This window comes from Schistocerca piceifrons, chromosome 8 (genome assembly GCF_021461385.2).
Source record: "Schistocerca piceifrons isolate TAMUIC-IGC-003096 chromosome 8, iqSchPice1.1, whole genome shotgun sequence".
NCBI classification, from domain to species: Eukaryota; Metazoa; Arthropoda; class Insecta; order Orthoptera; family Acrididae; genus Schistocerca; species Schistocerca piceifrons.
The window spans coordinates 387,158,397-387,184,062 of NC_060145.1; the positions used below are offsets into that span (position 1 = coordinate 387,158,397).

General features: G+C 43.3%; 2 non-coding genes across 2 annotated transcripts; one reads left to right on the forward strand and one right to left on the reverse strand.

The window, feature by feature from the left end:
• Window positions 1-1,306: 1,306 nt before the first annotated feature.
• Trnav-cac lies at window positions 1,307-1,379 on the reverse strand. Its single transcript has one exon. It is a non-coding gene; the product is annotated as a tRNA-Val (tRNA).
• A 21,107-nt stretch (window positions 1,380-22,486) lies between these two features.
• Window positions 22,487-22,559, forward strand: Trnak-cuu. Its single transcript has one exon. It is a non-coding gene; the product is annotated as a tRNA-Lys (tRNA).
• The last annotated feature ends 3,107 nt before the right edge of the window (window positions 22,560-25,666 follow it).

Sequence of the window (25,666 nt, forward strand, 5' to 3'; positions counted from 1 at the left end):
AGTTTAAAATGTGTTCTCCTACACAATGGCAATCGTTACGCATCTATTCCAATTGCCCACTCAACAAAACTTTGTGAAGCATATGCTAACATCAAGATGGTTCTGCAGAAAATTCAGTATATGCAGCACCAGTGGTTGATTTGTGTTGATTTGAAAATGGTGAACTTCTTGCTTGGACAACAAAGTGGATACACAAAGCACCCATGTTTTATCTGCATGTGGGATAGTAGGGCAAAGCACGAACATTGGAAGCAGAAAACATGGCCTCCAAGGGAACATATGGCTGTTGGTGAAGCAAACATCATTAATGAACCTCTGGTTAGTAGGGACAAGATTGTTCTTCCACCATTACGTATTAAGTTAGGACTAATGAAGCAATTCACCAAAGCTTTAGACAGAAATGGTAATTGCTTCACATACATCTGCAATACGTTCCCTGGACTCAGTAGTGAAAAACTTAAGGCAGGAATATTTGATGGTCCTCAAATTCGCAGGCTCATCAACGATACCAATTTTACAAGTGTCATGACTGTCACTGAAGCATCGGCCTGGAACAGTTTTGTGGCTGTTGTAAAATGTTTTTTGGGCAATCATAAAGCTCCCAATTACGAGGAACTGGTCAAAAACATGCTCACTAACTTTCAAAACTTAGGAGCTAACATGAGCATAAAATTGCACTTCCTTCACAGCCACTTCGATCGATTTCCTCGTAATCTAGGTGATTTCAGTGAGGAACAAGGAGAGCGGTTCCATCAAGATATGAAAGGAATAGAGGAAAGACATAAAGGAAGATGGGACAGGCATATGATGGCAGATTATTGCTGGAATCTGCAACGTGACTGTTCTGAAGAGACCTATAAAAGGAAAGCGTGCAGGAAGCGGTTCGTCATGGACGGAAAATGATATACTTATAGAGAAACTTTTCAATTATGTTTTATACGTGGACAAATGCCTATCAGGTTTTCATAGAAGCTATTTATAAAGATTATTTTCTTTTTTCATTGTAGTTTGTAGCGCTCGAGTTCAGTATTAGCAATTTTTTCTAATTTTTTGAATAAATCATGCATTATCTCAAAAACTAGAGCCAAACTGCATAAATGGTTGCTATATTCGTCCTCAGCACCACTAACCCATCCTAAAGCCACTCAAATATCCTTGGCATGAAAAGAGTGTTGACCAGTGTTATTGGCTGCCAGTGGCTAATGAAGGGGGATCTGCAGAACAGTTAAAAAGTGGGCCGCCTTCCTACGTGACGCGGACTTCAGGTAACACAGTTTGTAAACTGGAATATGGCTTTAAAAATAATTGTTTCCGCCCGGGATCGAACCGGGGACCTTGCGCGTGTGAAGCGCACGTGATAACCACTACACTACGGAAACCAGTTAGTAACCGTCTGTTACTTTTACCAATTAATTGTTTTCAAAAGAAAGAATATCGTTGATATCGCTTAACTAGGGGTAGGGCTTTTTTACGTTCAAAGAGAAAACATATGCATGCAGTGATTGCGGACGAGCAGTGGCGGCGCAAACGGAGCCACCTACTGGGACCAGAATTGGGGACTTCTGCGCATGCGCTGGGTCCCAGGCACTGTTACCGAGCTTCTCTGTGGCCGGGACCAAAACTGAAGCTACGAAGGTTGTGCTATTCTGCGGCGCAGCTGTCGTCGGAAATTGTTCTTTTCTTCTAATGACAGTACCCGCTATATTGTAGGCCGTAATTACAATGGAAAGCTCCAACGTCTAAAAGGGAACAGAAATGGTTTTAGAACACTGGGGTGTTTTCTTCTGTCACTCATCAAGGTCAAACTCTACATTTGTATAAGATAAACGAATCGAAATACTACAAAACCACAATTCTGTAGCAAGAATACCGGGTAGCAGACAATGATAACCAGCAGATTCGCGGCCACCTGCGAGTCGAGGAAATATCGCTTTCCGGGAATTTTTTATTTCCTTGCTTTGAGCGAAACATCTTTATGTCCTTGAAGTAAAGTTTAGTAGCTGATAAATTCAGTGGCCAGTATCCTTACCTGCTTTGTCATTATTGAAGGTGTTTTAAATTCTTCTGCACAACTACAAAAGCTGCGTATTTTCGTCACCAAACGCGTTTCGTTTTATTTATATAAAACATCAGTAGTTTGGAACGAAATATATTTACATTTCTAGATCTAAAAATAGTTGTATCTGTAGCGAAGTAGCAGCAAAAACTCTATTGTTGAATATGAACCAGTTGTGGAGGCGGTGTCCGGAGACATACGGACATGCAGAATTGCGGACACGTTACGGAACAGTATGCAGCGCGCGTTAGCGGGTGCAAGTAGTATTGTTTAAGCTTGGGTTGTTTTGAAAATCAGCCTTGTGTAAACACAATTTATTTCATTATTTAAAAAATAAATTAATTGTATTTGCGTAACGCTGATTTGCAAAACAGCCCAATTTTTAAATCGCAAACACGGAAAAACATCAAGAGGGTCTTCAAACCTTAAGTAAACTCGTTGTTTAAGCTAAACACAGCTGTGACTTGGGAGTTGGCTTCCGAGTGATTAACCGTTTCACTCCTGAATTTTTTTCTCGAGGAAGGAAATTTTTTATTTATGTGGTAATGCTCTTAGGTGATTTTTTAAATACTGCATGATTTATACAAAAATATATACCCGTTTTCAAAACATGCTGTGTACACTTGGCTTCATTTTATGGACTAAAATAACAAATTACGAAATATTCTGTATTGTAATAAATAGTTAAGTGGTCATTCAATAATCACCATGCAAAATAACAAAAACAGTATTCATATATACAGTAGAATACAGCGAACCAACCATATGCGTGTATTTTGGTGGTAACGAGGGCTGCGCACTGCTGCATTGTCTTGTTCATAGTTTAATAGTGATGCCCAACGGTTGGCAGCACTTGCGCGTAACGAAAGGTTGAGCGTTCACAGATGTGTAGCTCAAGTTTCCATTGTGAAAAATACCTGTGTTGCAGCTAAGACACTGTTGTAGCCAGAGGGACTTCAAATGGTTCAAATGGCTCTGAGCACTATGAGACTTAGCTTCTGAGGTCATCAGTCCCCTAGAACTTAGAACTACTTAAACCTAACTAACCTAAGGACATCACACACATCCGCAGCGGTCGCGCGGTTCCAGACTGTAGCGCCTAGAACCGCTCGGCCACCCTGGCCGGCCCAGAGGGTCTGAAAGGGTTAATACAGATACACACATGTATGATAAAATTTACTGCAATTCTAGCATAAAAATTTTGAGGCCTAATTAAAAATAATACGAATGTTTCATCGTTAATACCAGTAATTTCCCAAAGTGAGGAAAGAATTTTAGAAATAAAGATGATATACGACTTCCAAAAATTATTTTTGGTCCCTGTTTAATTTAAACATATGCTTGAAGTGGTCTATCCTTTTACCCACTTTTCATATTTTTCGATGCCCATAATAATTATTATTTACATCGCTGGGCGCACTTTGTTGACCACTGTTCAATTTGATTTTTACTTGTACTTACTTCTCAAGGGCAGTTTTCCGTATCTGTACTCTTATCTGCCATGTTAGATAAGCACAGAGAGGTATTATCACCACGAAATTGCTAACGTATATGATAAGACGGAGTTTAACATGAAAAACGCAAACCGATCAAAAAACTAATTCACGTTTTCTTATCTTTAAAGAAATAGAGAGAATTGTTTGGGCTCAGAATACGCCTGACATAGCAGTATATTCTTGCATGTCTTCGAATTACACATTTAAAACAAAACGAAAACCTAATTCCTCAGACTGAATTTTTTAAATAGCTTTTTAATACAAAAGTCCTAGGTAGCGTAGGTAGTATGTGCTATTCATTTCATAATTATTGATCCCTGTCTACTTTTAGCTCATCATATTGTATTACGAACATTAATGTTATACCTTCAGCAATCGAGAAAATGTCTACTTTTATTAAGTTTATGAAGTAATATTTAAGAGGAACCATGCTTTTTCTAGCTTTTTTCGGCGAGTGTCAATTTTAAGGACAAAAAAATCTGATGTAATTAGAAGAAAAATTTCCCATGTTCAGTTTAAAGATACAACCTCTTTCTATTTGATGGCGTATTTTCGTTACTTTCTCATTATTCGTTTCATCGATATGTCAAACGCAAGACGCTGCGACTGAGCTTACCGTTGTAGCTATCGCGACGGAGGATGCACTGGTGTTAGGCTTAAACTTCGCTGGTTACACCATACGCCTTTGCTAATGAATACTCCTCGTGTTTGTGAAGCAGTTGTATTAGTAGCTGCAATATATGCGAGGCTCTGTGGTGGAGAGTAGTCACACAAGCGCGCCGCCGCTGTTGTAATGCGCCATTAAGCGCCTGTTCATCAGCGAACGGCGTCTTCGTAGTCGCATACTAGTATATCATTGCCGCGTTCAGTGTTTGTTGCGAGTAGAGGGGAAACAACATGGGAAAATGCAAATAAATACTCGATATGCGCACAATAAATGAACATTTGTATAGCACGTTTCAATATTAAATGGTAAACGAATAAATTTTGCAGTAAATAATGACGATTTAAATAAAAGCTACCTAAATCGCTTTAGCTGCTGGCTGAGCTCTCGCTGCTGTTAGCATTTGGATCAGCAACGGTTCCATTGCTGTGACAAGACAGTGGAGTCTTTGTGCATAACTGTTTTCAATTTTCTGTTCACGACTCACTGAATTCCTCCAGACACTTTGAGGAACACGTTCCAGAGCGGAACGACACAACTGTAAAGTCTCAATTATTTTAAAATTCTTGTTCTCCTTTGCTCCTTGTACTTGACAAATGCACGAATAAGTTCATCGGTGTTTCATTCGCAGTACGCTGCAGGCAACCACAGAAGTTTAATTTCATTGTTCACTGATCGCAGTATACTTTCCAAAAGATACTCCTGCGCCGTGAAGTGCGGTAGCGCGTGTTCCACTAGGCCAGCTTAGCAAACTCCTCACATGATGTCGTAGTAGATGGAAGCTCTACATTATTGCTTTCCATCCATTCCATAATAGAATCGATTCTCCGTTTCGTAGATAGATCTCGTGATACGTGATTTATCATCGTGTGATAAGGAGCCTGACCTAAAACAATCGCAGATCTGTTTGGTAATTTTTCGAGAACGCTCTTAAACCCCTTCTCGTAGTGACTGGCATTCATTTCATTATAGCAATCTGCACCTCCATTCTTCTCAATAAAACGTAAGCCAGCATTTTACACGAATCCATCTGCGTTCCCTATGTGGCACATTATAATCGTTTTTCTGGAACCAGACGGTGTTAGAATTCTTCCTTCCCAGTCATTCCACTATTGAACACTTCCTATGCGATAATCGTATACATTTTTTGATGCATAAGCCAAGTTGTTCGTGCCAGCCACACTTTCTGGAATGATTTGCATTACACCAATTCTCATCAGCGTAGTAAATAGTCTATCCATTGTTGCACAAGTGTCTTACTTCCCGCACGAACTCGTCTCTTTTCCCTCCTACTCGCTGGTTTTCCATCGCTTTGGCTTTTTGTTGAACTTTTTGTACCTGAAGCACAATTTTCGAAATCTTCGCTTCTGTCCTCAACTTTTCCAACACGGCTGCCACTGTTGGAAATTGCTTTTCCACAGAGAAGTCGTGGATTTTTCCTCTTATGACTCCCTGTGCAAACTCCTCCAATACAAACTTCTGTTGCCTGCCACAACTCATTTTCGGTGATACAAGACATTAAGTTTCTCTGTATTCTCTCGAAATTTGCTTCACTGAACTTTCACTAATAGTGAGACACTCAGAAGTTCCCGTTACTGGCTATGATACGGAACTGCTCGTGCTGTTTTCTTTTTCGGTCTCAAAGTAAACACCTGTACTGATCACCATAGACTTCTCACAAGACCGTGAGTAGTGGGACAAAGTATGTGTCACCCCACTCTCCATTGTTGCCAGATGTATCGAAGATGGCGGCGATGGTGTCATCAAAAATGACGGTCTGTAGAGTTGGCAACAGCGCATGACGTCATCCAAGATGGCGGTCATGACTTCATCCAATTGGGCTACCTCCGCTAACCTAACCCTCCAGAAAAAAATTGGCGGGAAATTGAAATTCCATCAGGATAATGCATCACACCACGAAAATGGCGGGAAAATAGACCAATTGGGCTCCATCCACTAACCTAACCCCCAATCCCCTAGAAAATGGCGGCAAGGGCACATTCCAGCACGATAATGGCGGGAAAACCGGACTTGTCTTTATTATTACTTAAACAATGTCATGAGGTGTGTTCACCACGAAGTTCGCACTCCAACTGGTTTAGTTCATATTCTCATCAGCAGAGGGTGCCACCCTTACGTCAGATCATCACACAATTACTGTTATTCAAGAAGACTGCACCCAGTCTGTGTTCTCCACTGGGTCTGGACTCCAACTGACTTAGTTCATATCGCTGCCACCAGAGAGAACCACCGTGACATGATGCATGTACCGTTATTCAAGATGGCTGTACCCACTGTGTCCACCACCAAGAGGTCCAGAGTCTACTTCATATCGCCGGCACCAGAAGACGCCACTGCGTCGTCGGGTGATGACGCAAGATCGTCTGCTCTCTCTCGTGTGCACACGCGTTATAACCGGACACACGCCATCCCACCAGCCCGCGGGCATCCAACGCTTACGTCACACACCCTCAGCCACTACCTCCATACACGCGCTGGACATAGTCTTCTACACTCCTGGAAATTGAAATAAGAACACTGTGAATTCATTGTCCCAGGTAGGGGAAACTTTATTGACACATTCCAGGGGTCAGATACATCACATGATCACACTGACAGAACCACAGGCACATAGACACAGGCAACAGAGCATGCACAATGTCGGCACTAGTACAGTGTATATCCACCTTTCGCAGCAATGCAGGCTGCTATTCTCCCATGGAGACGATCGTAGAGATGCTGGATGTAGTCCTGTGGAACGGCTTGCCATGCCATTTCCACCTGGCGCCTCAGTTGGACCAGCGTTCGTGCTGGACGTGCAGACCGCGTGAGACGACGCTTCATCCAGTCCCAAACATGCTCAATGGGGGACAGATCCGGAGATCTTGCTGGCCAGGGTAGTTGACTTACACCTTCTAGAGCACGTTGGATGGCACGGGATACATGCGGACGTGCATTGTCCTGTTGGAACAGCAAGTTCCCTTGCCGGTCTAGGAATGGTACAACGATGGGTTCGATGACGGTTTGGATGTACCGTGCAGTATTCAGTGTCCCCTCGACGATCACCAGTGGTGTACGGCCAGTGTAGGAGATCGCTCCCCACACCATGATGCCGGGTGTTGGCCCTGTGTGCCTCGGTCGTATGCAGTCCTGATTGTGGCGCTCACCTGCACGGCGCCAAACACGCATACGACCATCATTGGCAGCAAGGCAGAAGCGACTCTCATCGCTGAAGACGACACGTCTCCATTCGTCCCTCCATTCACGCCTGTCGCGACACCACTGGAGGCGGGCTGCACGATGTTGAGGCGTGAGCAGAAGACGGCCTAACGGTGTGCGGGACCGTAGCCCAGCTTCATGGAAACGGTTCCGAATGGTCCTCGCCGATACCCCAGGAGCAACAGTGTCCCTAATTTGCTGGGAAGTGGCGGTGCAGTCCCCTACGGCACTGCGTAGGATCCTACGGTCTTGGCGTGCATCCGTGCGTCGCTGCGGTCCGGTCCCAGGTCGACGGGCACGTGCACCTTCCGCCGACCACTGGCGACAACATCGATGTACTGTGGAGACCTCACGCCCCACGTGTTGAGCAATTCGGCGGTACGTCCACCCGGCCTCCCGCATGCCCACTATACGCCCTCGCTCAAAGTCCGTCAACTGCACATACGGTTCACGTCCACGCTGTCGCGGCATGCTACCAGTGTTAAAGACTGCGATGGAGCTGCGTATGCCACGGCAAACTGGCTGACACTGACGGCGGCGGTGCACAAATGCTGCGCAGCTAGCGCCATTCGACGGCCAACACCGCGGTTCCTGGTGTGTCCGCTGTGCCGTGCGTGTGATCATTGCTTGTACAGCCCTCTCGCAGTGTCCGGAGCAAGTATGGTGGGTCTGACACACCGGTGTCAATGTGTTCTTTTTTCCATTTCCAGGAGTGTATAAATATGCTAACATCCACATCGTGCATCTAACCTATCAGTTACCTAAGTACTTAATTAGATTTCAATTTTAATTATATACAATAATTAAATTTACAATTTCAATATTCAATGATCGAATGAGCAGTTCCGTATTTTCCCACTATCAGGGCGGTGTTCATTCATGACCTAGGACCCCCACCCCCACCCTTAGAATGCGGCACTCCCATTGGCCACATGATTCGACTTCATATAGGTATGAAAAGGTGTTCAACTATCTAGTATCAACTGCTTTTCAAGGTCCAGACCACCACCTCTTCCTAGGAACGGGCGCCAAGTTTGAATGCTGACAGTAAAGAAAGGTCACTTGCGCTTTATCCACGAACCTAAAACAATTGTGCGAAAGAAAGGACACTTGTACTAACCTCAGCCACCCGACTGCCACTTCCTTGTGGGAACTGGCGTCAAGTTTGAATTCTGCCAGTAAACAAAGTTCACTTGCGTTTTCGCTACCAATGTAAGAAAATTGCTGCAAACGAAGCTCACCACCACCACCACCACCACCACCACCACCACCACCACTAACCTGAGTCGTCAGACAGCCACCTCTTCCTAGGAGCGGGTGGTAAAAGGACTCAGCACGCACTACGCTGATGGAGAGAGTGTACTTTATTTATTTGGGAGCAATTTATTTATGGATGGAGTATATGTATGACAGAACACACGCTCAGACATGCCCCACAGCATTCAGACCGGCAAACTACTACTACATAACTCATGTATAAAGCTCTACACACACTCTTGCTAATTGTAAACCGTCAAAAATAACACACTGCACAACCTACAGACATGCGAACCACTCACAAACATTGCAGAGCATTTACGTCCAGATAGCCAAACAACTCCTAAATTCTCAAAATAATAATCCATCTAAAACACTCTACTTGCTAATCATCAACTGTCGTAATTATACACCAGCCTTTATTTAAACAATTAGAGGCAGCACCACCACCAAATGTATTCGCCACTGAGTCCATAGCCCAACTGACTTAGTTCATATCGATGCCAGTAGAGGACGCTGTAGTGACGTCAGGTGATGACACAAGTACCGTAATGTAAGATGGTGCCACCTAGTGGGTTCACCACGAGCTCCAGACCCAACTGGCTTAGTACATTTCGTTGCCCCCAGAGGACGCCACAGCGACACCAACTGATGACACAAGTACAATTATCCATGATGGCGGCAAACCGTGTGTTCTTCGCGAGGTCTAGTACCCAGTACCACCAGCAGAGGACGCTATCACCCCTTTCGTGACGTAAACCAAGATGGTAAGGGAAAACGACTCAGCCTGCTCTGGGCTGCAGGGGAGAGTAAGGATTGACAGCACACTATTTATTTTGACCAACTTATTTAACGATAGAGTATATCTACCACACTATCACAAAACACCCACTCAGATGTGCCAGGGGCCATGTTGCACAGCCCACAGACACGCAACCAACTCGTAATTTCAGTACACAATAGTAAACTACTCCTAAACAATACAGCACATTGATGTGTAGACACGTTAAGTACTCGTAAACTGTCCAAATAGCGCATATCACAGCCTACAGACCTGCTCGCAAAATAATGCAATCAACGCGTGAAAGCACAGTCCACCGCCCCCTGCCCAGTAGAGTACACAGTAGGTAGCGATAACTTTATGCATCAGTCAACTGTCAAACCACGCACAGGGCCCGGCCCACGTCCTGAAAGCGGCGCCATCTCATTGCTACTTCGCTTCTCATATATTCGTATACCAATACGTATTCACCTAGACGCCTATCGGAAGGGAGCGAAGACATATTTACAGAGCGCAAACGCTACAATCTCTTTCGCGCCCAACGCGGTCAACGCGCCCGTCAGCTGTCAAAGCACACACAGACGTCCGTCCAGGACCGCGGTCCGTCACAGCCCCAAACCGCGGCCGCCGATCGCAGGTGAAAGTCTGGTTTATGCAGTCACTGTTATACAGGGTGCATTCAAGTTCTACGGCCTCCGATTTTTTTTCTAATTAACTACTCACCCGAAATCGATGAAACTGGCGTTACTTCTCGACGTAATCGCCCTGCAGACGTACACATTTTTCACAACGCTGACGCCATGATTCCATGGCAGCGGCGAAGGCTTCTTTAGGAGTCTGTTTTGACCACTGGAAAATCGCTGAGGCAATAAGCAGCACGGCTGGTGAATGTGCGGCCACGGAGAGTGTCTTTCATTGTTGGAAAAAGCCAAAAGTCACTAGGAGCCAGGTCAGGTGAGTAGGGAGCATGAGGAATCACTTCAAAGCTGTTATCACGAAGAAACTGTTGCGTAACGTTAGCTCGATGTGCGGGTGCGTTGTCTTGGTGAAACAGCACATGCGCAGCCCTTCCCGGACGTTTTTGTTGCAGTGCAGGAAGGAATTTGTTCTTCAAAACATTTTCGTAGGATGCACATGTTATCGTAGTGCCCTTTGGGATGCAATGGGTAAGGATTACGACCTCGCTGTCCCAGAACATGGACACCATTTTTTCAGCACTGGCGGTTACCCGAATTTTTTTTGGTGGTGGTGAATCTGTGTACTTCCATTGAGCTGACCGGCGCTTTGTTTCTGGATTGAAAAATGGCATCCACGTCTCATCCATTGCCACAACCGACGAAAAGAAAGTCCCATTCATACTGTCGTTGCATGTCAACATTGCTTGGCAATATGCCACATGGGCAGCCATGTGGTCATCCATCAGCATTCGTGGCACCCACCTGGATGACGCTTTTCGCATTTTCAGGTCATCATGCAGGATTGTGTGCACAGAACCCACAGAAATGCCAACTCTGGAGGCGATCTGTTCAACAGTCATTCGGCGATCCCCCAAAACAATTGTCTCCACTTTCTCGATCATGTCGTCAGACCGGCTTGTGCGAGCCCGAGGTTGTTTCGGTCTGTTGTCACACGATGTTCTGCCTTCATTAAACTGTCACACCCACGAACGCACTTTCGACACATCCATAACTCCATCACCACATGTCTCCTTCAACTGTCGATGAATTTCAATTGGTTTCACACCACGCAAATTCAGAAAACGAATGATTGCACACTGTTCAAGTAAGGAAAACGTCGCCATTTTAAGTATTTAAAACAGTTCTCCTTCTCGCCGCTGGCGGTAAAATTCCATCTGCCGGACGGTGCAGCCATCTCTGGGACGTATTGACAATGAACGCGGCCTCATTTTAAAACAATGCGCATGTTGCTATCTCTTTCCAGTCCGGAGAAAAAAAATCGGAGGCCTTAGAACTTGAATGCACCTCGTACTTTCATAGTATTCCAAAGCGCGCTCACGCCAGTCTCATATCGAGCCATCTCCAGGCGCCACTGGTCTTTACCATTGAAGGCAGAATGGCACAGAGTGTGTTGACACACGCGTTCAATCGCACCTACACGCTCCAGACTGACTGACACATCGCCATCTAAAACATACTCAATGTTATTCTTACGTCACATAGCTTTATGAAAAAAAAATCATGCCAGTCCAGCTCTCCATAACTTTTATAGTGCCCCAGAAATACTTAACGCTCGCTTTCTTGTTGTCTCAGCTTGTATGCGCCAAAATTCCTGTCCTAACAGAACCTGTTATATCGCCAAATCCAGTCTCCCTCCCGGACACAACGTGATAGCCTTTCTGCTCGCAACATACACAAATGTTCTCACCGATCCTATATCCCACCACAATCAATAGAGCATTCTCATTAGGTCTTATCGAATTTACCAGTCAAATTACTAACACCGTCGGTATGGAAGCACCATCCACCTTTTCTTTCTGAGGCTTTCTGCCGTTATTTTGCAAAGATTGACAAATTGCACCGACATTTCCCTCAATCTATACACCCCAACCTGTTTTTTTTCTTTCTACAGACGCTACACTCAGTGGTAATAAACTATTTTACATTGATCACCGTTTTGGACAGACAACTAAACATCGCAAAGTTGTGTACGGGTCATCAAATAACGATACTCTCAAGAATATTGGAGTGTCAAACCAATCACCAATCAGGGAATATATCACCGAGTACCGTCAATTTTCGCTGTACTTCTCGATATCAAGAACACCGCACTAGCTTCCCAATCGCTAACGCAATATAATAAACAACATATACACTGTAAATTATTTATCCACAAACATCAAACTTTAGCAAGGTGCAGCGTGCTGTAAACCATTGACTGACTAGAAACTAGTAGAGTAAACTGATATTCGCACTCTCCAGTACCGAAGTCAGTCGTCTAACATGTTGGAGATGATCAATATTATTTACAAACTATGGTCTTTCACACGTCTAGAGAACAGGCAAACGTGTGTCCAACACACGCCACAATCGATCTTCCCTCAGCTAAATAAAGGGACCAAATGTACAGAAGCACTCGGCCGAACAATTTACATGGGAGGGAATAACTCTCCACCGCAAACGCACCATCTTCTCAAAGTTACACCTGATCACGAAAGCCGCCGAGCACATACCAAGTATTAGTTCACTATTGGGTCGTCTAGGAGATGGTAAAGTTAACTGTGATACATTCCTACACCCCAAAAGGCCTCTGCATTCGGAAGTCTGCCACCATTAACATGGGAACGCGAATCAATACCAACACAGACTTTGCATACACGGACACATTCCGGAAAACCGGTTGCATATATCTTTAGCATTATCTGCGCCAGCAGATCTTATCTTGGTTTTGCTCGGCATTGAAACAACTGTTTTCAGACAACTACGTTATGATACTGTAGGTAGCTTCATTAATATGATGTGTAGACGTAAATCATTACTCAGTAAGATCATTTGAAACTTTCATTTTATGGCTAATTCTTTTGAACAGCATTTATAATTGAATTAAGTTTCAATAAGATTTTCTTGGTTGTTGCATTTTTTTTGTTAAATTTCAGTTGTCTAAGAAATATGTGTGCCTGACAAAAAACTGAAACACCCAGAAGACATAGTCAGATGTCACGTACACACTATCAGCGGTTATCTAAATTACTGCAACTGCAATTCTCTGTGACAGATAGAACGACTATCACAGCGCGTTGGTGGTCCTCCTGTTTAGTGTTGATAGTCGGTCTAATATGGCACGGTATGTGAGGGTCGTGAACAAAGTCAGATATTACTGAATGACCGCTTTGAAGCACACGGAGATGCCATATGCTCGTCTGAGACACCGTTATCAGTATCTGACAAGAGTTTGAAAGGGATTTCATTGTGGGTCTCCATTTGACTGGCTGATCGAACAGTGCAACATCCACATTTGTGGGGTATTCGGCTGTGACAGTAGTCCGATGTTAGACTGCAAGGGTTTGTGAGGGCAAGCATACCCGTAGTCAAGATTCTGGACGATCACGTCTGACCACCAGAAGGGAAGATTGCCATATTGTGCACCAAACACATATCCGCGCCTTCCATCTGAGTATAAGAAATGCACGCCTTACAACATTCTGCGTCATCCTGCAACATTGGCGGAGATAAGCACCGGCCGAATTAGAGAATTACCGTCCCATGCGGAGGGAGTCGTTAACACCACGACAGCATTTGGTGTGGTACCATGACCAGGAAGTGCGGTTCGCTGATGAGTGGCGTCGCATTGTGTTAAGCATAAAACCGCGGTACTTCACTGTGAAACGTCCCCTTTGGAAAATTTATAAATGACAGTGCTGGTAAACTTCTACATTATTTGATACAAAGACAGCTGAGTAAAACTGAAAGTACTCAGACATTTTTCTCTTTACTTATTCTGATCATCACTACACTGACACACAATATTTTTAGCGCAACGCAGTCTAACTTTCAATAATCCTCACAAAAGAATGGCCCTCACTAACAATAACCTATACCTTTCATGAATCACTTACCTCACAAAAATCTTAGTTACTCGAACTACTGCAATACAGCGAGCACATATACTGCCAGCTAAATAAAAGATTCTAACTACTGATAGGCATAGTTAGCAAATGAAAAAACAATGTATTTACCTTAATAGTGTTCAAATTCATAATATATCAGTTCATGACTCCAGTCTTACAAATTTCCTTTTTCTGACGGACACACGCCCAGATCGTCCGCTCTCAAAACTCTGCCATCTCATCCCCACATACACCACTGCTCGCGGCTCACCTCCAACTGCGCAACGCTACGCGCTGTTCACATCCAACTGCCCAACACTACAATAGCCAATATTCCAACTATGCAAACCAGCCACAGACTGCACCAAGCCCCTACCACGCCGTAGCGGAGAAGCGAGGCAACTGTCCCCCAATTGAAGCAGCTGATCGCCACCATTTGCAGGGATGAATCCTTAGTACTGGGGTTGTGGTTTGAAGTACATGAGACGCAAAAAGAGCAAATTGAAGCACAAATTAAACCCATGTTTGTTTAAAAAAGTACTGAGTATTCGAGTCTATTTTAAAAGTATACTTAAATGAATGAAGTTTCCTAATTTCCGAAATACGTCTGCATAGAGACGCGAAATTTAAGAATGTAAGGACCTTTCCTGACAAGGTGGAGCGAGTTTACATCGAGCTATTTGCATTAGATAATTACATGAAACTTTTAAAGTAGCAGACAGTACGATTATTATTCAATTCACGTAATTTTCCTGTCAGATCCCGTTTGCTTTTTGCCGATTACTGTGTACATTTTGCACGCTTACTTTTGTTTAGCACAGTATTGTCTACCCTCGAATTTTGGTATGATTAATTGTAATAACCCATATCACTTTAAGTACCGCAGGAATTTCATTCGCATATTAGTTTTTAATACTGATAGCACCTCTGAAAGTGGTTGAGTTTGCAACATTTGATCAAATATTTGACCATTTACGAAGTATAATCACCACCTGACAACACATGTTAAGTATCTAAACGCAGTTATTCGACCTACCTCTGATTCATACTTAATATATATTTGATTGCCTTGGTAACCTGGAAAACAAAAGTTCAAAATTATACATACTGACAGTATTTCCACACTATTTAACCTCGGCCTATATTGCAAGATTTCCAGGACGCTATACCCTTTTCAAATGAGTTGGAAATCCAAATACTGTCGGTATAGCATCATCCTTCAGTTGACATCTATTTACATAATTTTCCATGTAACAATTCTCTTCAAAATGAAGAGAGAACAGGAAATAATTTGCTGTCGGTTGGAAGTTCTCTCTCCGAGTAGCAACTATCCATTTCCGATTTAGAAAATCATTTGTAAGGGGAAACCTAAACAAAAACAAACGCTCATGATGTATTATTTCTCCATGAAAATACTATATACAAGTAATAGAAAGTAACAAACAACCAGAAATGACTGACCTGTGAAATGTAACATTGTTTCCGTTTTCGTCTTTGCTTCCATTAATCTGTTACAATTAAAAGCAGCACACGAACGAACCATGTTTACGCACTGTTTCCCTGCAAATGGCGGCTTCTATCACGTTCAATGTGAGGACGCGACACTAGCGCCAATGCGCGGTCTAGTTTTTATTTAGTAAGTCTATGGAATGCACCCAGCACAGTCAGGTATTTTCATACAGAGCGCTGCGTGGCGTTGCCAACATAAAAACCTACACAGCCTACTTACAACTGCCCCGAATGACTATCGCCAGTGAGTATGGCGGCGACCTAGGGAGAGGTTCTGTCTCAGCATTTTGGGGAGGCACATCAGTGCTACTCTGGTGTCATAATGTGGGCAGCCACTGGGTATGACTTCAGGTCGCAACTGGTAGTGATTGAGGGAACTGTGACAGTACAACGGTACATCATCAACGTCCTGCGTCCTCATGTGTTGCCTTTCATGTGACGTATCGTGGTCCCATTTCTCATTTGGACAACAGTCGTTCACACACGGCACGCATCTCTATGAAGTGTCTACGTGATGTTGAGGTTGTCCTTTGGTGGCTATTATCCCCATATCTGTGCCCTATAGAACGTGTGTAGGACCAGTGCCAGTATTCATGATATTAAAGACCAGTTATATATAACAGTTGTGGGCCAGCGTGCCTCAGGAAACGTCACAGTGGCTTTATGACACTTTTCCCATCCCAGTCTAGGCTTAACTGGTGCAACTTCATACTTATAAGCAGTCTCTATTGCTAAGGTCTTTGATTATTTGACTCGATTTTGTAATCACCGAAATAACATCACATACCCTCTCACACAGTGAAGTTTCATTTCGTTTCCTCATCTCCTTCCTGGATGCTTCACTTTTTTGTCAGTCTGTGTAATTATAGTATATTATTCTTAAAATTGTCGATTTTATTTTTCGAACATTTTAAAACAGTCACAATTTTATCTCTATAATCTATCATTTCGAGCTTTTTAAAAATAATGCATAATACTGCGCGCAAAGCCTAAACAATGTTATTTTTTCAATAGGGAATTGCAAACAGTTTATTCTCCCCTATGAAAGAGGCAGTTCGGTACTAGATTCCTGACAATGCGGGGAGGGAAGCATGTGCTTAGTGTGCTAAGTGAAAAACCTCGTCTACTTTTACAACTCATTTCATGTCATTCTGCTTCGTGTTGAAAAGTTTGGCTCTTTTTTTTTTTTACTGGGCATCATGTGTTCGTATTACTCTTCGCTATATAAAAGGTTTTTCCCACAGGTGGTTTCACAGGGCGACCGCTTCATCAACTCACGACGTCTGTATGGTTACCATATACACGCCGGATTCCTCCCTGCTGACAACGTCCACTGTGGAATTGGTCTCCGTCTGGTGTAGCTGTAACAGGCACGTATCGATGTAATTCTGCGCCTATAGCAAATCAGTCAAACCTGTGCCTCCACCGCCCCTCTTCTTCCCGGCCCGCCGAAAAACTGACGACCGATCAATGAAATTTAATACAAGAACTGCATGTATTATTCGTCTGCGCAGTCATTAGCGAAGAAACTTCAGACTTTCGATGCTTTAGTGTATGTCAGTTTAATTCGAGCCAGAATTCCAACAGTACCTAACATGTACTTCCAGTGTTCTTCAGGCAGAAGTAATTGAGCATTATAGCCGATGAGCAGTGGCGGAGCATACGTCTTACATGGAGGCTCAATTTGTCAAAGAGACAGAGGTTATTTGTCTACCGGTACGACGACTAAAGATATGCGCAACATTATTATTCAGCCACCAAAGGTTTATTATTGAATTATTTTTTACTTACACAACAAATCGTATGTAAGTCTGCCGACTTCCGTGGCCGTTGTCAATAAAGTTGACATCTTCAGGATTGTTAGGCCGCGTCATATTTACTCTAAAATAATCTTTGTGCTAGCAGTAGTGGACACCGGAAGATCCTCAGGAAGATACCAGCAGACGGGTCGAAACGTTATTTTAGAGGAAATAATGACGCGGCCTAACAACCCGGAAGATTTTAACTTTAACAAGAGATCGTATCAACCAAAACCTGGGAGCAGCAAATGTGGCTAGTGGGACATGCAAATAACATATCCCCTCATCCTTTTCTGCTTGCTTCCTCCACCGTCACGTCTCGTTCCAGGTCTCAGTCACAAAAAATTGTCAAAAAAATGGAAGTCTTCGGTCAAATAGAATATTTACTTCAGGACACGCTAATCTTTGAAATTCTACAATACTGTAGCAAAGTAGCAGCAACAATTCCCGTTGTTGAACATGAGCGAGCTGTTTGGACGGCAGCTGTGTGAACCGTTGTACTTTTCCACATAAACCATGTTAGCGACAGGCATTTGTCTGGCAGTAGTGTTCATTTATGAAGCTACTGAGACGAAGTAACACTGTTTTCGTGCAGCGGCTACAATGTATGTTAAGTCGCGGGCCTAGGGAAACGTTTCGTCTCGCAGGCAGAGACACAAGGGGTAAGGAACTCCCATATCTCTCCCAGTTAATTCTTAAACCACCATTTGTTTCGGTCAGTTTTTGCCTACCTCTGTGTGCCTACGCACTTGGCGTATTTGCCACCCCGTCGATACGGCCCTGGGCTGGAATTCTCGTAGTATTAAGATGCATTTCGGCTTATTTCTTGGACTTGCAGTATTTCACAGTTCCTTGGTGTAACCACCGGCTGCCATAAGTGAATGCTGTGCTGCGAACTACTTACTTGTACAAAACTTGTAACCACATTTTGGCCGGCCAGTGTGGGTTTAAGTAAAAAATTACAATGGCTCTGAGCACTATGCGACTCAACTTCTGAGGTCATAAGTCGCCTAGAACTTAGAACTAATTAAACCTAACTAACCTAAGGACATCACACACAACCATGCCCGAGGCAGGATTCGAACCTGCGACCGTAGCGGTCGCCCGGCTCCAGACTGTAGCGCCCAGAACCGCAAGGTAGGTTTAAGTAGTTCTACGAGGTGCATTCAAGTTCTAAGGCTTCCGATTTTTTTTCTCCGGACTGGAAAGAGATAGAAACATGTGCATTGTTTTAAAATGAGGCCGCGTTCATTGTCAATACGTCCCAGAGATGGCAGCACCGTACAGCAGATGGAATTTTACCGCCAATGGCGACAATGAGAACTGTTTTAAATACTTAAAATGGCGACGTTTTCCTTACTTGAACAGCGTGCAATCTTTCGTTTTCTGAATTTGCGTGGTGTGAAACCAATTGAAATTCATCAACAGTTGAAGGAGACATGTGGTGATGGAGTTATGGATGTGTCGAAAGTGCGTTCGTGGGTGCGACACTTTAATGAAGGCAGAACATCGTGTGACAACAAACCGAAACAACCTTGGGCTCGCACAAGCCGGTCTGACGACATGATCGAAAAAGTGGAGAGATTTGTTTTGGGGGATCGCCGAATGACTGTTGAACAGATCGCCTCCAGAGTTGGCATTTCTGTGGGTTCTGTGCACACAATCCTGCATGACGACCTGAAAATGCGAAAATTGTCATCCAGGTGGGTGCCATGAATGCTGATGGACGACCACATGGCTGCCCGTGTGGCATGTTGCCATGCAATGTTGACACGCAACGACAGCATGAATGGGACTTTCGTCGGTTGTGACAATGGATGAGACGTGGATGCCATTTTTCAATCCAGAAACAAAGCGCCAGTCAGCTCAATGGAAGGACACAGATTCACCGCCACCAAAAAAATTTCGGGTAACCGCCAGTGCTGAAAAAATGATGGTGTCCATGTTCTGGGACAGTGAGGGCGTAATCCTTACCCATTGCGTCCCAAAGGGCACTACGGTAACAGGTGCATCCTACAAAAATGTTTTGAAGAACAAATTCCTTCCTGCACTGCAACAAAAACGTCCGGGAAGGGCTGCGCGTGTGCTGCTTCACCAAGACAACGCACCCGCACATCGAGCTAACGTTACGCAACAATTTCTTCGTGATAACAACTTTGAAGTGATTCCTCATGCTCCCTACTCACCTGACCTGGCTCCTAGTGACTTTTGGCTTTTTCCAACAATGAAAGACACTCTCCATGGCCGCACATTCACCAGCCGTGCTGCTATTGCCTCAGCGATTTTCCAGTGGTCAAAACAGACTCCTAAAGAAGCCTTCGCCGCTGCCATGGAATCATGGCGTCAGCGTTGTGAAAAATGTGTACGTCTGCAGGGCGATTACATCGAGAAGTAACGCCAGTTTCATCGATTTCGAGTGAGTAGTTAATTAGATAAAAAATCGGAGGCCTTAGAACTTAAATGCACCTCGTAAGTTCTTGGGGACTGATGGCTCTAAGCACTGTGTGACTTAACTTCTAAGGTCATCAGTCCCCTAGAACTTAGAACTACTTAAACCTAACTAACCGAAGGACATCACACACATCCATGCCCGAGGCAGGATTCGAACCTGCGACCGTAGCAGTCCCGCAGTTCCGGACTGCAGCGCCTAGAACCGCACGGCCACCGCGGCCGGTAGGGGACTGATGACCTCAGATGTTAAGTCCCATAGCGCTCAGAGCCATTTGAACCATTTTTTAACCACATTTTGTGTTCAAAGGTAACGTCAACACCTTTCCTACAGCAAGTCTTGCTTCAGAATCGCTTGTGAGATGAGATTGGATTCTCAGTTCCTAAAAATGGCATTAAATTTTTTAGTGGATTTTATGTCGGCCTAAACACAGGGATACAACATCGTTGTATTCGTCAAGTAGTTAAGGGGAGGAAGATTAGAAGAATTCTACAAAAAACAGCAGACAGGCAGTTGACACTCCCACGAATGGATTAACATTTATTAAGTTTCTGCAGATAAATGAACACGTCAGTACAGTGTGAAAATATTTATGTGAAAATGTTATTTTATCGTAACAGCCTTTGAATCATATGAATAGATGATATGGACAATCTTTCGCATATTTTTGGAGCTTGTGAACAGCGCCGTACCAGTCGAAGAATATGAAAGAAAATCGACACTTAAGTAGGGTGACCCGACGTCCGGATTAATTCGGATATGTCCTCATTTTTAGCTCTTTGTCCGGGGTCCGGGCGGATTTTTACAGTGTCCGGCTTTTTCGCAAAGTTGAGTGTAATACAGTTAAATTAACAATTCGTCCCGTTCTATTGCTCTTTTCATAAATACTTTAAGTATTGGCACAGCCGTCGTGATAAACGCACACGAAGGCGGTGTTAGTAGGTGGCACCAGGATCGTCGATGTTACCGTTGATCGACTATAAGCGAATGCAAATATGGATTATTTAAAATTTTCGTTTCGTATCTTCCCTTTGCATTGGCTAGGCTTCATTGGCTAGGCTTCCTGTAGTGCACGTGTGATTTGTGTCATTTTTAAACGAGTGAGTTACGTAAAATATTTCGCTATGCCTAAACGAAAGTGTACATTTTCTGATGTCCTTTCCTGCAAATATCCGGCTTTCAGGAAAGGGAGAAATGAATTTGAAGTGGAATGTAAGATACGTGGAGCTGGAAGGTACGTCTCAGTGGCCAATAAAGGTAAGAAATAACTCGACAGATTAACTGTCATGGTTTTATTTCATTGTTTCATAGTCATTCAATTTATTTGTATTCGGAAGGTTGAAGTGCAGTTTACATGTCGTCAGCTGCAGCTTGAATTGTAGCTGTTGGTAGCGGTGCGTCGAATGAAGGGAGGTGAACGACCTTACGTTTTCCGCTTTGTAAACAATTCCATGTTGTTGACATAACAGGAGAAAAGCAGTAGAAATGTAAAGCCTTTGAAATTGAAAATGCAAAATGTTTTGATCAGATCTGCAATTTCAGGCAATTTCTAAAAAGGAATAATGGCGATCCAGAATTTAGGACTTTATCTTGTAGTAAAAAATGGGCAAAGTTTCTTTGTGACAGTAAGTCAGTTGACTGTCACTCAGAGTTGCTGAAGCTTGATGAATACTTTTTCAGTATTTCAGGGCATAATGCTAATGCCGAAAGAATATTTACTCTAATTACCACACAGTGGACGTATGAGAGGAATAGATTAAATCTTGAATCAGTGAAAGGTCTGTTGATGGTGGAATATAATTTAAAAGAATTTCCATGTGTGTCATTTTAAAATTATCTGTTAAGTAAGCCTAAACTTCTGCAAAAAATTGGTTCCTCCGAGAAGTATCAATAATTGTTAAGGAATGTATGATTGTTATGTCTATAAAAAATAAACTCATTTATTAAAATTGAACGTATGTTTGATGGGGAATACTGCAGATGATGATACCACCCGTCAACTTTGGACAAGTCACATGAAAGTAGCCAATCAGGAGTGGCGTTTAGGTAGCCGTCTTTGTTAAATCTTAAAACTACGCGCAAATATAAAACCAACTGATCCCACACTGTCACCACAATCAATGTTTTTAATTTAAAATAAAAAAATATTGCTCTGGGAATCACCACCTGACCACCAGTAACAATTAACTACCAGTTTTACCGGTAATTCCCGACAGTCACGTGACTTGTCCAAAGCTGACGGGTGGTATCCTCATCTGCAGTTGACCCGTTTGATCTGTCCTCTTTTTTTCTTCCTTTGTCCTCCTTTTTAAACAATTGCATCTGGTCACCCTACACTTAAGCTTAATCATCTCGGTAATAATGTGATGGTAGCTGTTATTTAGTCACGACTTCGACATGTGCCAATTTGACAGTACAGAATAAAAGGTAATAGAACTATTGGGTCACTAGAAAGAGACGTTGAAACACTTTCCCTGGTTACTGCCGCTTCAGCGTACAGAATACGATTGCCGTCTCAAAGTTGGCTCTCTCAGTTAGTTCTCTATCTTGACGTGTAAAGGGCAATGAGATAACAAGGAGATAAGGTGGAGCAGTTGATAAGTAGTGAGATAAGAGATACTGAGTCACTTTCTGTCCAATAAGCCCTGATTCCCTAGTAACATAATGTATTATAGAATCACTAGACGTGCAAGCCCGGCTAGCTCAGTCGGTAGAGCATGAGACTCTTAATCTCAGGGTCGTGGGTTCGAGCCCCACGTTGGGCGCTATTTTTTTTCCTTGTGCTACAGTGGCAAACCATGCTCGCTCTAGCACGAATTTGCAAGTCTCGGGAGAGAGCAATCGAGAACAACTTAGAAAAACACTGAGTATGCGCTTAATGACGACCTCGTCCACGTGGTAGGTTGATTGAGCGGTCCACCTAGGATGTCACGTGCGACAATTGACAGTAGCTGTGCCCAATGCAAACACATGATGCGCCGTTAAAAAAATTAAAGCCGAGCTTTTCAAGAAATAAAATGACATGAAAAAAGATGTGAAAGCAGAGGTGGTTTATCCACGTAGCACACGCTAGGAACCCTGGCTGTCAGAGACCACGCACTGTACTGCATATTTTATCGGGGAAAATCAATCGTTAGCACTTCAATATTGAAAATAATAACGCTGCTTCGGATTATAGGGGCAGTATTGTGCCCTATTTTTAAAATTCTTGACGTAAAAGATTACTGACATAAAATTGTGTCTATTTTCAAATGTTTGAAGAATGTATTCGACGTAATTCTATTTTATTTAACTACATTTCACTTACCAGCACCAAGAGTTTTATTTCATGCCCTGTACCGTACCACTAAGCTCTCCTCTGAGTTGTTATAGCTATGAGATATATAGGGTGGACCTAAAGTCTTAGTACAATTATCGATTTTTATTTCACAAAAACTACAGAGCTTACAAATTTGTGGTTTGTGACAAATGAAATAATAAACTTCAAGACATGCGCCGTTCGTTGCTCGAAGAATGTCTAATCGACATTCGACTTCACGCCATATAAAACTTTCATGGCAGATTAAAACTGTGTGCCGGACCGAGACTTGCAGAAGAGCTTCTGTGAAGTTTGTAAGGTAGAGACGAGGTGCAGGCGGAAATAAAGCTGTGAGGACAGGGCGTGAGTCGTGCTTGAGTTGCTCAGATGGTAGAGCACTTTCCCGCGAAAGGCAAAGGTCCAGAGTTCGAGTCTCGGTCCGGCACACAGTTTTAATCGGCCAGGGAAGTTTCATATCAGCGCACACTCCCCTGCAGAGTGAAAATCACATTCTGGTTCACGCCGTATGTCTGACAACATTCCTTGTGTAATATCAGCAACAGCATCTCTTAGTCTTCTTCTTAATGTATCCGGACCAGACACTTGGGCGACGTAAACCTTTTCCTTTACGTTGCCCCACCAAAGGAAATCTAAAGGCGTTATGTCTGGTGAGCTTGCAGGTCAGGCAGCGAGAACATGCGCATTCCACCTGTCGGGGAACATTTCACAAATAAAATTTCTTACATGCAATCCCCAAAGTGGTCAGAGCCGTTTCTGCCATTAGACAAGTCCAGGCGGCTGCCTAGGGCGACAAAATTTTGGGGTGTCGCAAAGAGCGGAAAAAAATTTTCAAATCAAACAGTGAAAAATTGAGGAAATGAGGAAAAAAAATTTAGAACAATAATAGGAAAAGTATAATAGATTTGCAATATTGTGCCGCTGGATATTGACGGTGATGGTGGGTGGGATGGGAGGGGGAGAGGTGGGGAGGTCGGAGAGACCAATGATAGTAAAATGGTGATGGTGCACCATCTTTTGAAATATCACATCAGGCTACAAGTCTCTCAGTTGCGGTTCCACAAATTTATGTACCACATCCAGACATTTGATTTTTTTGACACAAAAGAAAGGGCCGATGACACTCTTGTGCATTATGCTGCGCCACACATTCAGTTTAGGAAAATTTCTAAAGCGATCCAAGGCAACGTGTGGAATTTCTCACATTGTGCTTGTTAACTTTACCTGATATGTGGAATGTGGCCTCATATGAAAAACAAATTCGTTGAAGATACTTATTTCTGGTCTCGATTCCTGCCAACATCTCAGTCGGAAAAGCTGCTCAACAAGTTCCACCATCCGGTTGCAACGTGTGTCTCGTCTGGATCTTATATGCATGTAGGTGCAATCTGTTGCTGAAATTCTTCGCACTGTGACCCTAGAAATTCCTGATTCACGAGATGTGCGTTCAGCAGATTTGGAAGGGCTTCGTTAGAACGCCTGTTGCAAAGCTCCTACACTTTGGGCACTGACCGAAGACCGCGTTGTTCGCAAGAGATATAACACACTGCCGGTCTGTTTTAATTTCATGTACCACGCAACAATACTCCTGGTGCTTCTCTTCCATATCGTCTTCGAAAATTTCGTTGCACGGTAAATGGAGATTTTGTCTCGTGGTACCACAGGATCTACATCTACATCGATACTCTGCAAATCACATTTAAGTGTCTGGCAGAGGGTTCATCGAACCACTTTCACAATTCTCTATTATTCCAATCTCGTATAGCGCGCGGAAAGAATGAACATCTATATCTTTCCGTGCGAGCTCTGGTATCCCTTATTTTATCGTGGTGATCGTTTCTCCCTATGCAGGTCGATGTCAACAAAGAATTTTCGCATTCGGAGGAGAAAGTTGGTGACTGGAATTTCGTGAGAAGATTTCGTCGCAACGAAAAACGACTTTCTTTTAATTATGTCCAGCCCAAATCTTATATCATTTCTGTGACACTCTCTCCCATATTTCGTGATAATACAAAACGTGCTGCCCTTCTTTGAACTTTTTCGATGTACTCCGTCAGTCCTATCTGGTAAAGATCCCACACCGCGTAGCAGTATTCTAAAAGAGGACTGACAAGCGTAGTGTAGGCAGTCTCCTTAGTAGATCTGGTACATTTTCTAAGCGTCCTGCCACTAAAACGCAGTCTTTGGTTAGGCTTCCCCACAACATTTTCTGTGTTCCTTCCAATTTACGTTTTTTTGTAATTGTAATACCTCGGTATTTAGTTGAATTTACAGCTTTTAGATTAGACAGATTTATCGTGTAACCGAAGTTTAACGAATTTCTCCTAGCATTGAGGTGGATCATCTCACACTTTTCGTTATTAAGGTCAACTGCCAATTTTCGCACCATTCAGATATCTTTTCTAAATCGTTTTGCAGTTTGTTTTGATCTTCTGATGACTTTATTAGTCGATAAACGACAGCGCCATCTGCAAACAAACTAAGACGGCTGCTCAGATTGTCCCCCAAACGTATATAGGTAAGGAACAGCAAAGGGCCTATAAGACTACCTTGAGG